Raw genomic sequence first — 15,338 nt, 5'->3', positions numbered from 1 at the left:
TGGTGGTGGTAAAGAGGAACACAGGGAATTTTAATGCTGTGGTCAAACTTGCCATAAATACTGTGCAGTGATGCTGTGCATATAAGAAATAGACACCAGCCTCACAGAAGTCGCTGGAGGTTTCTGACATGACAAAACCTTCAGGTACAGCATAGATAAAAATCATCAATAAAAAACAACCTGGTGGTTTTTTTTTTTTTTTTTGAGAGTGTTTTATGTGAGCTGGATATGGGCTGAAAGATTTTCAGGAAAATATTTTGGTTTTAGTACACACAGTCATGTAATCTGACTTTTGCAGTGTCTAAGTGTTCCTACAAAACCTGTGTGAGTGTAGAAAAGAACAACAAAATACTCTGTAGTAAAATATTTTTAAAAACATTTTGTTCTCAGAATCATCTAAACTCCCTGATAATCTGAGACTCCAAAACTTCTCTGCATTGTCTTGTAGGGGCTTTGACAAAACTGGAGTTTCAAACAGCAGTTTCTATGGAACTTTGTATGATGCCAGAGTTTGGAGATGGAGAAGTGTGTGTGTGTGTGTGTGTGTGTATGTGTGTGTGTGTGTGTGTGTGTGTGTGTGTAAAGGACAATTCTTTGCAATTCTGTCTTCTCTCCACAGATAAGCAAGGTCTTTTCCCTTTACAAAATACCACTGAAAAGTACCGCCCAGCATCTATGGCTGACTTAAGAGAGCAGCGCAGCTGTGTGTTTCATATATGGACCTAACTTATTTCAAGGGTGTTTTTGTTTTATTTTTACAGCTGCAAAGTGTTAGCAATCCAAAAAGAGCTGCCAAGAGCACATTGCGCTGAGTTAGCTCAGGCCTGGTGCTCATGGTCTACTCAGAGATGCTCTAAACACGTTCCCTGCGCATTTCCTCAATGCCCGGAGTGATCAGAGCTATCTCCAAGCAGAGTCAGAAAGGGAATTTCTCCATCTGCAGCTGCTTGTTTGATTCGTGAAAAGACCCTCGAATCGTTTTCCCATTCCCTCAAAGAACTGTTATATATGCATAGATACAGACGGGGCTGCTGCTACATGACAGATGAAGACATTGACAGCCAGTGAAATTCTTGGGACGACTAACCATAGACCTGAACTGCAGCTGCTCCTAGATTTATGGATTTGCTATAATGATCAGTCAATAATAAATGCCTATAATAGTAGAGTCTATTTCTCCCGACTTTCACTATAACCTGCAAGAAATGTTTCTCTCTAAAGAAAAATAACCCAGCGGCCTGAAAGAATATCTTACACGAAAAACTGATTAGAACAAAAGCCGAGCCTGAAACATAAACTGGCATGGCTTTCTAAACTTGGCAATAGGTTCCCACCCTCGGGCTCCCCTTCCTGCTCAACTGCCAATCCACTTGGGCAGAGCAAAGAAATGCACCCTAGCCCCGCAGTTACCCTGTGAAGGGGCTTGCTATACCTGCAGATCAGGGTGGCTGGCCAAGCTTGTGCGCAAAATCACAGGCAGAGAAACCACTATACACACTATTTTAGTTCCACCCCTCCCTCCCTAAGCTATAAGGTTTGATATTTTTCCCCATCACTAATTCAAAAATAAATATTATTTGCAAAGATCTCCTAAGATCTTTGTTTTGCTTTTGGTAGTCATCTTGTAAGCTGGCTGTTACCAGTCCCGAGGAGTTGATATGACTGCGAACTCCTAGAAGTGCAGGTGGGACATGGTGGAAGCATGGTGGGACATGGTGGACGTGTGGTGGGACGTGGTGGAAGTGTGGTGGGACGTGGTGGAAGTGTGGTGGGACGTGGTGGAAGCGTGGTGGGACGTGGTGGAAGCGTGGTGGGACGTGGTGGAAGCGTGGTGGGACGTGGTGGAAGCGTGGTGGGACGTGGTGGAAGCGTGGTGGGACGTGGTGGAAGCGTGGTGGGACGTGGTGGAAGCGTGGTGGGACGTGGTGGAAGCGTGGTGGGACGTGGTGGAAGCGTGGTGGGACGTGGTGGAAGCGTGGTGGGACGTGGTGGAAGCGTGGTGGGACGTGGTGGAAGCGTGGTGGGACGTGGTGGAAGCGTGGTGGGACGTGGTGGAAGCGTGGTGGGACGTGGTGGAAGCGTGGTGGGACGTGGTGGAAGCGTGGTGGGACGTGGTGGAAGCGTGGTGGGACGTGGTGGAAGCGTGGTGGGACGTGGTGGAAGCGTGGTGGGACGTGGTGGAAGCGTGGTGGGACGTGGTGGAAGCGTGGTGGGACGTGGTGGAAGCGTGGTGGGACGTGGTGGAAGCGTGGTGGGACGTGGTGGAAGCGTGGTGGGACGTGGTGGAAGCGTGGTGGGACGTGGTGGAAGCGTGGTGGGACGTGGTGGAAGCGTGGTGGGACGTGGTGGAAGCGTGGTGGGACGTGGTGGAAGCGTGGTGGGACGTGGTGGAAGCGTGGTGGGACGTGGTGGAAGCGTGGTGGGACGTGGTGGAAGCGTGGTGGGACGTGGTGGAAGCGTGGTGGGACGTGGTGGAAGCGTGGTGGGACGTGGTGGAAGTGTGGTGGGACGTGGTGGAAGCGTGGTGGGACGTGGTGGAAGCGTGGTGGGACGTGGTGGAAGTGTGGTGGGACGTGGTGGAAGTGTGGTGGGACATGGTGGAAGTGTGGTGGGACATGGGGGACGCATGCTCTGTAAGTTTGATGCTTGTCTCAGCAGTGACTCCAAGTGTCTGCAAAAGTGAGCACTGAGCATAGGAAAGCATAGGCTCATGATTTTAAAATTTTCTTTTCCCACAAAAGGGTATGGACCAGGTACTCATCATACAGTGTTTCTGTCTATCTCTGTAACTCTATGAGTGGTCAACAGTTATTTCAGTCCTAGGATTATACGACAAAAACATGGAAAGGTATGAATATTGGTCCTGGTGCCTTCACATGTCACTTCTTGCCCTTTTGATTAAGATCAAGTGTGGATGAGAGTGTCTTCACAGTGTCAAGGGAGAGCACACATTGCCTCCCCTACAAGTGAGAATGCAACTAAAATGATGGAGATAAGAGATCACAAAGAGACAGAAGATGCTTTGTTCTAGATAAATTCCTAGTCTATGGAGGAGACCACCTTAGAAGGTTTCAAAGTCTCTGAGTAGAAGCAACTCCATTCTCTGCTCTAGAATGGAAAGTAATGAAGTCCTGTTGATCATTAGTGTAAACCCAAGGCAGTAGCCTCAAGCTTAAATACTCAAATATATTATTAGGATAATTTAATGCTGGGTGAATAGATATATATGAAGAATTATTTAAAACTTTAGTCCTATGAAATCAATTTGTTAGGCTCACTTGTAATGGATCAAATAGCCAATAATACGAAGCATTTATCAAGCCTCTGTAGCATCCCTGGCTGCCAGTGTTCCCTCAATACATGCTATGAAGTTTAGCGTTACCATCATGAAAGCCCTTGGACGACACTAACATGCTGTTATCATGTAAACACCTCTAGTTAGAACTTAACTGCTGAACAGGCACGACTGCCCCAAACTTAATACTCACTGTCTGTGACACACTATACTGGGAACTCAGATCGCGAAAGGAAGTTTTTTTAAAACACCATGTAGAGCTAGTAGGTTAAATTAATTAACCTCAGGCCACTGTAGCCCACTGACTTGTAAGATCAAATAATTCAGATTAGTGCTTGACCTACAAGGGTCCCAGGGAAATGGAATCTAGGGTAGGGACAGTGTGACAGAACTAGAACACCTTCTAACACGTGGGGGACTTCAGGAATACAAAGCAGAGTCTTTTGTTCCCACAGGTGTCACTGGAAACGACAACCATAGATCTAGGTGAATCAAAAGGATGAAAGAGAGGAAGTGCATATAGGTAGGACAACTTGTGTTCCTCTCGAGGGCCTTGAATGTAGCAATGGTCAAAAGCAAATCTTTCTGAAGAATATATATCTGCAGTTTATTTCGTGTACTGGATGTCTGTGTTGGTCAGTAATGGGCCAGTGTCTTATATATGCAAGTATATGAATGGGAGAAGGGTACGTTGACATTAAAATACAAGATTTATTCGTAGTTGCCATAGCCGGACATTGTGCACTAGTTGGTGTCTTTGCAAGATCATCCAGGTGACAGGAAAGGAAGTAAATCTCAGCAGTACAAGTTGGTCAGTAACTAGCAAATCCATACTATGGAACTTGCCAAGAAAATGCAGGCATATTCTGAGGAGTTCAGTTTTATTTTGAGAATAAATAACGCTTTAAGATTCTGAAGAGACTCAGGGTAGCACTTCAAGCTTCTTTGATTGAAAATTGATTAACACTTTGGGGAAAACTATATGACCAATTGAATTGCAAATTAAGGTAAATTAAAGTAGGCTCCTAAGTTATCCATCACTGAGAAATGGTGGACACATATTGACTTACATTCTATCAATACCTATTCTGGATCAGATGATCAATAGTAACTAAGGCCATTAGTGCATTGTCCTGAAAGGCATATCCCTTAAGCTATCATACTTAATCACGGTAGAATTGCCACATGCTATATCACCCTGACCACAGGACAATAGTGAGAATATCATCATTTTTATGTAGCTGTTAACTCAGAAAGTCAATGTGCATTCCCAATTTTCCACTTTCTGAATTTAGTTGTGTCGTTTTCCTTTGTTTGCATGTCCATGAATGGGTTGCTGTGCATCCAGCATCTGAGGTTTCAATAAACATGATCAGTTTTTAATTTGGACTCATGGTATCTGTAATGTATGCTATGAAAAATCTAAGAGTTGTGAAATAATGTCCCTCATCATTCAGAGGGCAGAATGAATGAAAGGGGCCCTGGAGTGGATTTCTGAAGACAACCTGTCATTTCCCAGTTCAGATTTGGTCTTGTGACAGTAAACTTCCCTGGTGCCTCTCTCTTCTGCCCCAGCTTCCCAGTCGCCAGCAAGCAAACAGTTCCAGGTCACATGAAAGCCTTGCTGTGGATGGAAAGCAGAGAGTTACACAAAACTCAGTGTCAAAATGTGTGAGACTCAAGTGAACTGCTACTAAAGCCCTCATGCCTGGCTTCTGCAGTACCATTGTGTAAACGTCGTGATGGGAGGTTGGAGATGGGCCTTCTCATGGTGGAAGGAATTCTTTGGACTTATTAGTGGGCCTGGGCCATTTTCATTTGATGAGACATAAAAACTACAAAATGATGAGACTGAAAAGAGCTTAACATGAATGAGAAAAAAGGGAAAGAGAAACTCACGTTTCTGCTGAAGCCATAGGAAAGGAAACACTGCTAATAAATCACTTAGCTTCTGCAAGGGGAGACACAAGTAAAAACTAGCAAGGCATGAAACATCTAGTGGAAGGGTGCATGACTCCAAGGTTAGTTTCTTGTTTGATTGTACTGTTTTATTTACTTAAATAAAGCCTAGCCGGTTAATGTATATTGTACAGATTTGGGTTAATAGCTGTAGATATATCATACCTCAAAGTAATTTTTTGAAAGAAAATTCTCTCTCAGCACAGAAACAAGTTTGCAGATTATAATCTAACCTTTATTTTTAAATCCCAGTGTGGGCCGAGAGATTGCTCAGCAGGTAAGGCACTTGCTACTTAAGCATAAAGACCACATTGAGTCACACAAAGCTGGGAAAAGTGGAGAGTGTGTCATAATCCCAGGTCCCCTACAACGAGATGTGATACAATGACAGGAGAATCCCCGGAAGGGCATAGGTCTGGGATCCTGGCATAAAAAGTGTCAAACAGCAAAGAAACTCTGTCCCAAACAAGATGGAAGTCAAGAGCTGACATCCAAAGTGTCCTTTGACCTCCACACACATGCTGTGGCAAACACACGCCCTCAACAACATACACACACACAAATAAATAAATAAACAAATAAGTAAATAAGCAGATAGGTAGATGATAGATAGATAGATAGATAGATAGATAGATAGATAGATAGATAGATAGATAAGTTCTAATGAGATTAACCTAGAAAATAAAAACAGGGGTTCAAATGACACCCTCCTTCCCATTAGCCCTTCCAGCCATTTATTTTTAGGGCACACGAATGGATTCCTTTGGGCTATGAAGGAGAAACTCATTGTGAAGGAGGATGTCCTATTGGTGTGCAGCTCTGTGAAGATGACTGATCACACCGGGGTGTTTCCACTCATATTTCCCCCAAAGAACAGCATACAGAGCTTCCTGTCAGAAGAATGGGCATCTGTGCCCCCAGTGACTCACATATGTGCCAAGTGCAAAGCTAATTGCTATCCAGGCTATAACCCTGGCTCTACCACAGCTAGTTTTGTCTAATGCTTCTACATCAAGAGAAAGACTTGCAAGCTGATGAAAATATCCTCTTTGCAGTTCAGCCTGCCCCAGGAGAACCAGTGATGGGATCACACTGAAGAAATGTACCTACACTAATACCTCTTACTTTACATGAGCTTATTTTATGCTAAGCTGTACAAATGTACATAGTTATCAGCAATGCTATGATTTTCAAGGCAGCTTTGCTGATTAGCTTGGGACATGAAGTCAATCCTAAAATTCAGGAGGAATGTGAGGAGGTACACTGCCCAAATCAGAATCAGCTAGCTCCAAGATCCTTCCAGAACTATTGGCAGCCTTAGCAGCACAAACCACAGAATGGCCACTGCGGGGCTTCTACCTAGTCTGATGATACTCAAAGTGGCAAAGAAACCATTAAGACAAAAATCTCTGGCTTTCCCATTCTGCTTGTAATTTTTAAAAAAATATCTTGAGTGTGATTTTGCTTATGTTTTGGTTTGAAACAGTTATTCTAGCCTTGCTCCTGTTACTGTGTTACATTGGCTTCTGGCTACTTAAAAAAAAAAATTCCATACCTGGTAAGTTCCAATAAAGCAGGAGGAAATGCATTCATCCATCTTTACTCTTCTTTAATGGAGATTTGTTTCAATCATGTACTTCCTGCAGTTGAACACAGCAGGCTCATAGAATCTAACGCTGAAGCTCAGAACTGTGCACATAGCATAAAGGAAATCTTAGAAAGCCAACTACAATGGCCCAAGGCCTCAAAAAAAAAATAACCCTTGTGAAAACGTGCGTCGGAAACATTTATTAAGGTCCACTGCCTGCCTACCAGGAAGCAATGAAAACGAAGTCTCGTTTCAGCCGGCTGCAGCGCTCATGGCACTTAGCAGATGAAGACGATGAAATGACTCCACTTCCTCACCTACACTTGTTCCAAGTTTAGTTCAGAAATGGAAGAATCCCAGAATCCCCCCTCAAGTGAAAAGTTCTTTCCTCCCCACATATGTAACTGCCGACACATTTAGCCCCAGATTCCACTTTATGTGCCGTTTGTTCGCCTCAGCTATTTGAGGAAAGTGATGTGTGCTTCGGATAAGACAGCGCGTGCTGCCTGCCACCCTTGGCGGGAGCCAGTGTGAAATGAAGAGCTTTCGAACTTTCCAGATTTAGTAGATGGGAATTCCCAGTGATGGATGAGTGGTAGCAAGATCAAATGGCTGGAAATACAGACGTGGGTCCCCATCGTTTCTGAAGCCAAGAGCGCTTCCACGCAGGCTTTAGCACGCAGCCCTGACAGGCAGCTGGTGCTCGGCTGAGCGGACTGCTGGTTGCTACATGCTTTTATTATCTTAAAACCCGCACACCTGCCAGAAACACCTCCCTTTGGATCATGTTCAGCTCTTTCTTGGCCCTCTCTAGAAGCAAACACAGAAATGGGAAAGTACACAAAGTGTAGGAAAGGGAATTCACACATGTTCAAAAATATGGAAGGAGCACCCGCCCCTTTCAGTGCCACTTTCACCGGAGTCTCCTGAATCATCCCAGTTGCCACTTGGACACTCTTCAGAACAGCATGAATGCTCTTAGAAGGACACATCATGCTCCCAAAACATGGACTGACTGAAAGAGTCCTCGATATGCCCCAAGAAACTAGCAGCTTGGTTTATGGGATATCAACTCTGCCCCCCGCCCCCCCCCCCACACACACACACTGCTGAATCTAAAAAACACATTTAGTTTAAAACACCTAAAAAATATGTATAATATATAAACCCATTGTAAACTAGACTTTCCTGGGAGGCCGTCCTGTCTATAGCTATTGTTATTTGTTGCAATGGCTACATTACTGTCAGCATTAACTAGGGCGACCACAGAGGGTTTTGTTTGTTTGTTTGTTTGTTTGTTTGTTTGTTTTTGCCACAACTGTCCAAATGCTAGAATGGAAATAACATTTAAAAATTTTTTTTAATTTTAATTTTATTAATGTATTCAGATTACAACTCAATTGTTAGCCCATCACTTGTATCCTCCCATTCCTCCCTCCCTTCCTATTCCCCTCCCCTAGGTCTATGACCCAGGGGGACCTCCTCCCCCACTATATGATCATAGGCTATCAAGTCTCATCTTGGTAGCCTGCTTATTCTTTCTTTGAGTGCCAGCACACCTTCCCACCAAGGGGAGGTGGTCAAATATGGAGCACCAAAGTTCATGTCAAAGTCAGTCCCTACTCTCCACATAACTGTGGAGAAAGTCCTGTCCATTGGGTAGATCAGAGTAGGGGTTTGATATTTATATTGTATTGTCCTTGGTTAGTGAAATAGTTTGAGCAGAACCCCCTGGGCCCTGATCCATCCATCATGATGTTCTTCTTGTAGGTTTCTAGGACCCTCTGGGGCCTTCTATTTCCCCATCTCCTATATTTCTCTTACCTAGAGTCTCAGTAGGATGTCCTCACATCTATCCCAATCTCCTAGTAAGAAAGACTTTCGTGCCTTTTGGTCTGGTGCCCAATTATAAGTGTCTTAAGGACTTGCTGCTGAAGGCTTTTCCACTTTGATCTGAATCCATTCACCCACCTCTATGGACTGAAAACACACTCAGTCCTTTGCTTTCCAAGGGATCATCCAATCCCTGAGGAGACTGCCATGTACTTTGCCCCATGTCACAGGGTGGAGAAAACAGGGCAAGAAACCCTGCAGTCAGCTTGGGTGTAGGAGACTCTGAGCTTTCTGGCTTGAAGAAACCTCAGACATTTTGCCCTCTGTTGCATGAGTGGCTTCCAGGTCTCCTGACAGAAGCCAGGAGTGAAGGTGGGACTCCCAATGGGTCCTAAAAGCACCTGTTTGCACAGAGTGGTTACAGAGGGGGCTGTGGTTGCTCTTGCTACCTCAAGGGTCTTTCTGTTTCCCGACAACCTGCGTCCCTCCCCAAAAATTGAATCTGGGTATGCAAGCACTGCATACCCGCTACAATCCACTCCACAGCATGGAGGTTTGGGGGGTGGGGGGAACCTAACTCCATCTTAGATGAAATAAAAGTGATATTTTAAGTATGACCTGTGAGGGAGGAAAGCTATTATGCCAGCACAATTGTCGTGGTGGGGTTTATTTGTGCGCAGTGAAATGAATTCATTTGTGTGCTATCAATGAGCACAGCCCATGAAGCCTTCCTCACCACTTGCCAACAGCAAACTGGCTTGTTAGATGTATAAACCCTCAGGTAGTGATTTTTACCAACCCTTTCTCCTCTTGACCAAAGTCTTTAACTTTTTTGAAAATAAAAGAAGCTCTGGAAGTGGGAAACTAAGTTTTCTTCGCTGTGAACTCAGAACAATATGGCTTTCCCTGTATTCAAGCTTTGTCGGACGTTACACAGAACATGGCGACATTATAGGAGCCCCAACACACACACACACACACACACACACACACACACACACACGGCTTCTTTTATCCTAAAGGTCATCTATAGATGTTTTTAAGTTCCCATTATAGACAGGGAGGCGCAGTCTCGCAGTCTCGTTGTCCAGTGCTGACTCCTGACTCACTTGGTGGGATATGAAAGGTTTATGGTGCTGCAGAATATTTTAAGAGATTGTATTTTTATTATAATATAAGAAGCTAAAATTGAGAGAGAATGAGCAGAAATAATCGGGAAAAGTAGAATCCAGAGCTCAGCTTTCTTTTTCCCCAAGGTGTGTTTTGTTTGTTTGTTTGTTTGTTTGTTTTGTTTTGTTTTTGTTTTTGTTTTTTTGTTTTGGGTTTTTTTGTTGATTGTTTGTTTGCTTGTTTGTTTTGCTTTTCTGTGGTTTAGTTTTGGTTTGAGAGGCAAGGTCTCACTAGGGAGCCTAGGCCAGCTTCAAACCCTCCAGTCTCCTGCCTCTGCCTTCCAAGAGCCAGGGATAGCAGGTGTGTGCGCCTTCCTGTGCCTGACTCCTCTCACATTCTGATGTTCATCTAATTTATATCAATCAAGGATAAGCTTACCTTTTCTGGATCCACTTTTTTTTTTTAATATGAATGATGTGGAACCAAAGCAAACATCACGGTTTTCTAACATGGGGAGGTGAGATGGGAGCTGTCTTGAGAGCTTCTTCCAAGACTGCCCAGCATACAGCAATGACGCAGGGTCACCTGTTCTGCCTCTGGTTAGTTTGGGGCACAACCTTGACAGGAAGCAATGCCTTTTCTCTAGGGCGTGGAATGTGCTCCCTTATGTCAGAACGAAACTGTTGCCATAGAATCTGATTGTGTGCTCAGGAGAACCCGCAGAACCATGTCCATTCCCACCGCCCGCCAGCAGTGCTATGGAAGCTGGGCTCAGCTGTGAGGCAGTGAGCCGTCAAGCCTTCCCTATGTTTCACGGAAGCCTCCGGGTCATTTTCAAGAAAGTTTCATAGGTGCACAGTGCCTTTCTCAATCCCTTTCCAAAACCCTCTATGTTATAATCCCAAAGGAACTGAATTCACCATAAACAGAAATTCACCAGAGTAGATACAAAATTCTACACTGGGGAAAATAGAGAAATATGCCACTATCCCTTTCAAAAGTCTATGTTGCCTATAAAGTAATCAGAAAATCTCTGAAAGAACACAATGAAAGTTACAGTAGAGCCGCCATATGCAGCAGGCTAAAGTTCAGCTGTATTTGTGACAGCTAGCCCAACTAGGTAGGATCTTGCTGACGTTCAGACCTGCCCCCCCCCCCCCAGTGATAGTGAGGTTTTTCTCCGTTTGATTATATAGATTCCAGTTTATTTCTCTCTTGGGTTCCTGAATGACCTGTGTGAAGTGAGTTTTGGGTTCTGACCTATCCCCTCATGATTAGATGACCACAGGTCTTGGACTGCATTACTGGGAGCTTATTGTATGGCCCGTGGGACAATATGTATCTCTTATGCTTGTTTTCATTCCAGTATCTTGACCCAAACAAAGTGCCATGGCAGATTGTATATTAGCAGGTTGTAGGGTTGAAGTAAACAAAAATGTGTGTGCATGCATGCGTGTGTGTGTGTGCGTGCGCGTTTAAATTTTAAAAATTAAAAATTTTAAAAATATATTTCCCCCTGTGACTTTCAGAAAAAAAATATATATTTTTTCCCCTGTGACTTTCAGAGTCAGTCAGCCAATGACAAAACTTAAGGAGACAAACATTAATGCACAAGGCTGGTATCCTACCCTAGATAAAAGAGAATGCCAACAGCAAGTGACATGGAGCCTTGTATGGACATGGTGAATTGCCAGGGAAAGGGGCGAGAATGCAGTGAGAAAGAGGATGCTGAACTCCATGCGACCTTTGCGCTCCTTGCATTTGATTTTGCCTTTGTGCCTTCATGCCCTTAATGCAAGTAAGACTGCCACCACATCTTAGACTGTGTATATGTGCTGTTTTCTGTGGAGGCTATGGTACCAGCATCCATTAAAGTGGAAGGAACAAAAACATTCTTCAAGTAAAGCCAAAGAGCCACAGTAAATGCATTAAAAGTGTGAATGATATCATCAAAACCATATAAGCCTATTGCTATAAAATTGAAAGACACATAGATACAGCTGAACTTATGTATGACTAAAAGTCATGGGAATTTGAAAAACAATTTAACTCTATTATCCTAATGAATCCTAATGAAAAAGTGCATCCATTCTGATTTGGTAACAACTTGTGAGATCCTAGCTGAGAAAAATACAATACTAAAGAGAGAATAAAAAGAAACCAAAAGCATGGACATGTTTGTCACAGCATCATACACCGTGGTGAGATACTGGATACCATTAAATAGCCAGACAAGAACAGAATGCTGAATTATGCTGTAACCATCCAAAAGAATAGTTTGCAACCAATTAAAATGATGGTCAAGTTCAGGCAGCCTTGTTAAAGAGATTCCGTGGGTATAGTTTCTGGAATTTCTAGGTGACACAGTCTTATTGAAAATGCTGCTCTTCTAGCCTTTATAATCTGTCCACCCAGTCCTCCTCTGTGATTGCTGAGCTATAGGTGGGGGAGCTGTATTTGAAATACATCAGTTGGATCTGCGCTCCACAGTTGCATTCTCATCAGTGATGGTTTTCTATAGTATTCTCTGTTGCAAAGAGCTATTTCCTTGTTGAGGGGTAAGATCTACACTAATCTGTGGGTATGAGGACAAATATTGAGTTTATATTTAGGAATTGTGTTGGTAAGATAGAAGTTTAGATTCTCCTCCAAGATTAGTGCCTCCACTAGTGTTGGGTAGATGGTAGTTTCCAGGACCCCAGTACCAGGCATGGATGAGCCCAGCAGACATGCTAACGTGGAAGGCAAAAGAAGCTTCAACCCTAGAAAAAGCGTCACAAGCAGCTAAGGGATGCAGAAGAAAGCATCTTCCGCAGGGAAGTAAGAGCATAACCATAGACTACAATACCAAATGATTAACGCGGAAAACATGCATACAAGTAACATTATACAGCGTGAGCAGGTTGTACTTGTATATTTAAGATTACGGAGGAAGGAGAAGCAGGCTACCTGGATGAGACCTGATAGGCTGTGGTCCTATGGTCAGGGAGGAGGTCCTCTTCTGTCAGAGGCCTAGTGGAGGGAAATAGGGTGGAAGAGGGAGCGAGGGTGGGAATAGGAAGATACAAGGGAGGGGATAACAATCATGATGTAATCTGAATAAATTATAATAAATTAATAAAAACAAAACAAAAACCAAAAAATTAAATCAAAAGCAGAACCAAAAAAAAAAAAAAAAAAAAAGAATGCACACTTACCAACTAAAGAAAACGAGGCCATGCGTTTGAAAGAGAGGAGCAGGGGAGTGGGTCAGGGTGGATATACGTGGTTTGGTTTTGAGGGAGGGAAATTAAGTGAGAAATAGATGCTATAATTATATCTAAAAAGTAAAAAACAACTTTACAAATAAATGATGGTCAAAAAGTCTGTGTCGCAGCACCAAAAGATATCAGAGAATGCTTAGAAAACTGCCGCGTGTGCAGACGGTTGTATGAGAGTGGAAGTGGACATGGGCAGAAACTGAACCAGGAAGGGGCAAAGACAAATTGACTTCCTCGAAGACGTCGGATGGGGGTGAGCTTGTAGCTCAGGGTTCTTACTGCAGCTCAAAAACAGCCCAAGATAGGAGAAAGTGAATGCATGCTTATCAAGAACACTGCACACACACACACACACACACACACACATGCACGCACGCACGCACGCACGCACGCACGCACAGACACACCTGTGAAAATGTGCATACACACAGCATATAGCATGGAACCAAGCAGTGTGATATGTACCCCTGCCTGTGCTCCTACACCTATTTACACTTATTAGAATCGATAACACACTTGAATTTTAAATTCAAATTTGTGGTTATCAGAGAACAAGGCTTGTGAGCTTAAGTGGTATGAGCAGGAGACACCTTACAAGCCCAGAACTCAAGCCAAGTTACAACGTGGAGACTGACCTGCTTTTCTTTCGTACTGGCAGCCTGTTTCCATTTTATGCCCTTAGTCACAGACTCTTTCAAAAGTTACAGGTGAAATTACTTAAAAAATTTGTCACACTTCAAATGACAGTTTTGGAGCACTAAAGAGCATAAATATTTTTACTTTATCACATAATTGCCTCTAACTGCCAGCTGATTTAACTATATGGCTGTAAAATTGTTTTCTAAAGTGATGATTTCCCAGTGGGCTGCATAAAACACCTTCGGTCCACACCCACGCCCATCAGCCTATCACCCTTTTCCATTTGGCTGGCATATTATAGTCCTGCAAATAGCTCACATTTCCTGCCTGAAAGAGCCCTTTTTGGAGCCACTGATGTATTGTGCCAATGAATACTGAACTTAAATGGAAGAACACCAAGGCAGGGTAAAAGGGCTTTAAGTCATAATTAGAAATTAAGTTCAAGTTATATTTGGGGTACTAGGGTATGGCTCAGGCCTCATTTAGTGCACTGTGAGGCCAAAGCATTTCTTTTCCTATATTATTTCTATCTTGGTTGATTGAAAATGAAAACAAAACGATAAAATGTGTTTTTCGCTCCATCTTGTTTCATAAGAACAAGAAAACTGATAAGATGTTTGTGAAGAAACTCATCATCCTCAGGGGTCTTTTTTAAACCCTGTTATACACAGTGGGTTACATTTAAGCTTGCAGTTAATGGAGACATATAAGCCCCAGCAGAGGAAACCGCCGCAAGGTAGGGCATTCCAAGTGCACCGTGCTTTTAGCAACCTAGTTTAGAGACACAGAGGTAACCTAGAGAGTGGGCAGAAGGGAAAGCTGAAGAGACTAAGCTCAGAAAGATGTAGGACTTAGCAGATTCTCTGTTGTAAGTCACTGGAATATTCCTAAAAAGTTCCCCATGTTGGATCTGCTTGTGACTAGATCTCTCCCTATTGACCTATTTCTGATTGACGTCCAATTGGCAGCGATTCTCTGCTAAGACCGTCATGTAAAGCATTGATTTGCGAGGGACTTAAATATACCTTGGGAAACTGAGCCAGGGCTACGTACGTATTTGAGAAGTTTCATTATTATTTCAAAAGGGTTTTTACCTTCTATAATTATAGAATGTTCTATTTGAGAGTGTCCCGTTATTTTTTTTTTTTTTGCACTTTCTTCATATATATTTTTTTCCTTAGGCTCTTTTGACTAGATAATATAAAATAATCTATATTTTCATTAATGGATTTCTCTGCTTCATCAATACTACTGCTCAAACTCTTCTGATGATGCTTTCACTTTGTAACTTAATAATTAAAGTTTTAATTCACACACACACACAAAAAAGATGTAGGAAAGGCAGCCAAGTCCCACCTATCATCTGTCCTTCCACACAGCAGCAGCCCTGTGTGCTGTATCCCTCCTTCTAGATGTTTCCTGTGCCTCTGTGATTGAGAAAGCTGACCGACACAGGATGTGGTGGAGGCGCTGTTCAAACTCCGATCCTCCTCTAACTTGAAATCCATCTTCCTAACCTCTGTGCATACTTATAAGACAAGAAGCAGAGAACTGTGCTTCCTTTGGGCAGAAGGAGGTGTGGATGCAGGCAATATGGGGGGAGGGGTACTTAGCACTCTCAGAGAAGTATTCCATTTGCAGGGGGGAGGAGGAA

The 15,338-nt window shown here is 43.3% G+C and overlaps 1 protein-coding gene and 1 long non-coding RNA gene across 13 annotated transcripts in view; one reads left to right on the top strand and one right to left on the bottom strand.

Moving 5' to 3' along the window:
- Window positions 1-15,338, top strand: part of SEMA6D (semaphorin 6D) — a 567,178-nt gene that overhangs the window by 330,656 nt on the left and 221,184 nt on the right. The gene's annotated exons all lie outside the window — the stretch shown is intronic.
- Window positions 3,942-10,389, bottom strand: LOC311593742. Its single transcript, XR_014777832.1, has 3 exons — window positions 10,224-10,389; window positions 6,810-6,894; window positions 3,942-4,919 (listed from the first exon to the last, which is right to left on the bottom strand). It is a non-coding gene; the product is annotated as an uncharacterized lncRNA (long non-coding RNA).

Source organism: Acomys minous (assembly GCF_964271855.1).
Source record: "Acomys minous genome assembly, chromosome: 3".
Lineage (NCBI taxonomy): Eukaryota > Metazoa > Chordata > Mammalia > Rodentia > Muridae > Acomys > Acomys minous.
The sequence above is the reverse complement of the archived record's forward strand: the minus strand, read 5'-3'. Positions and strand labels throughout refer to the sequence as shown.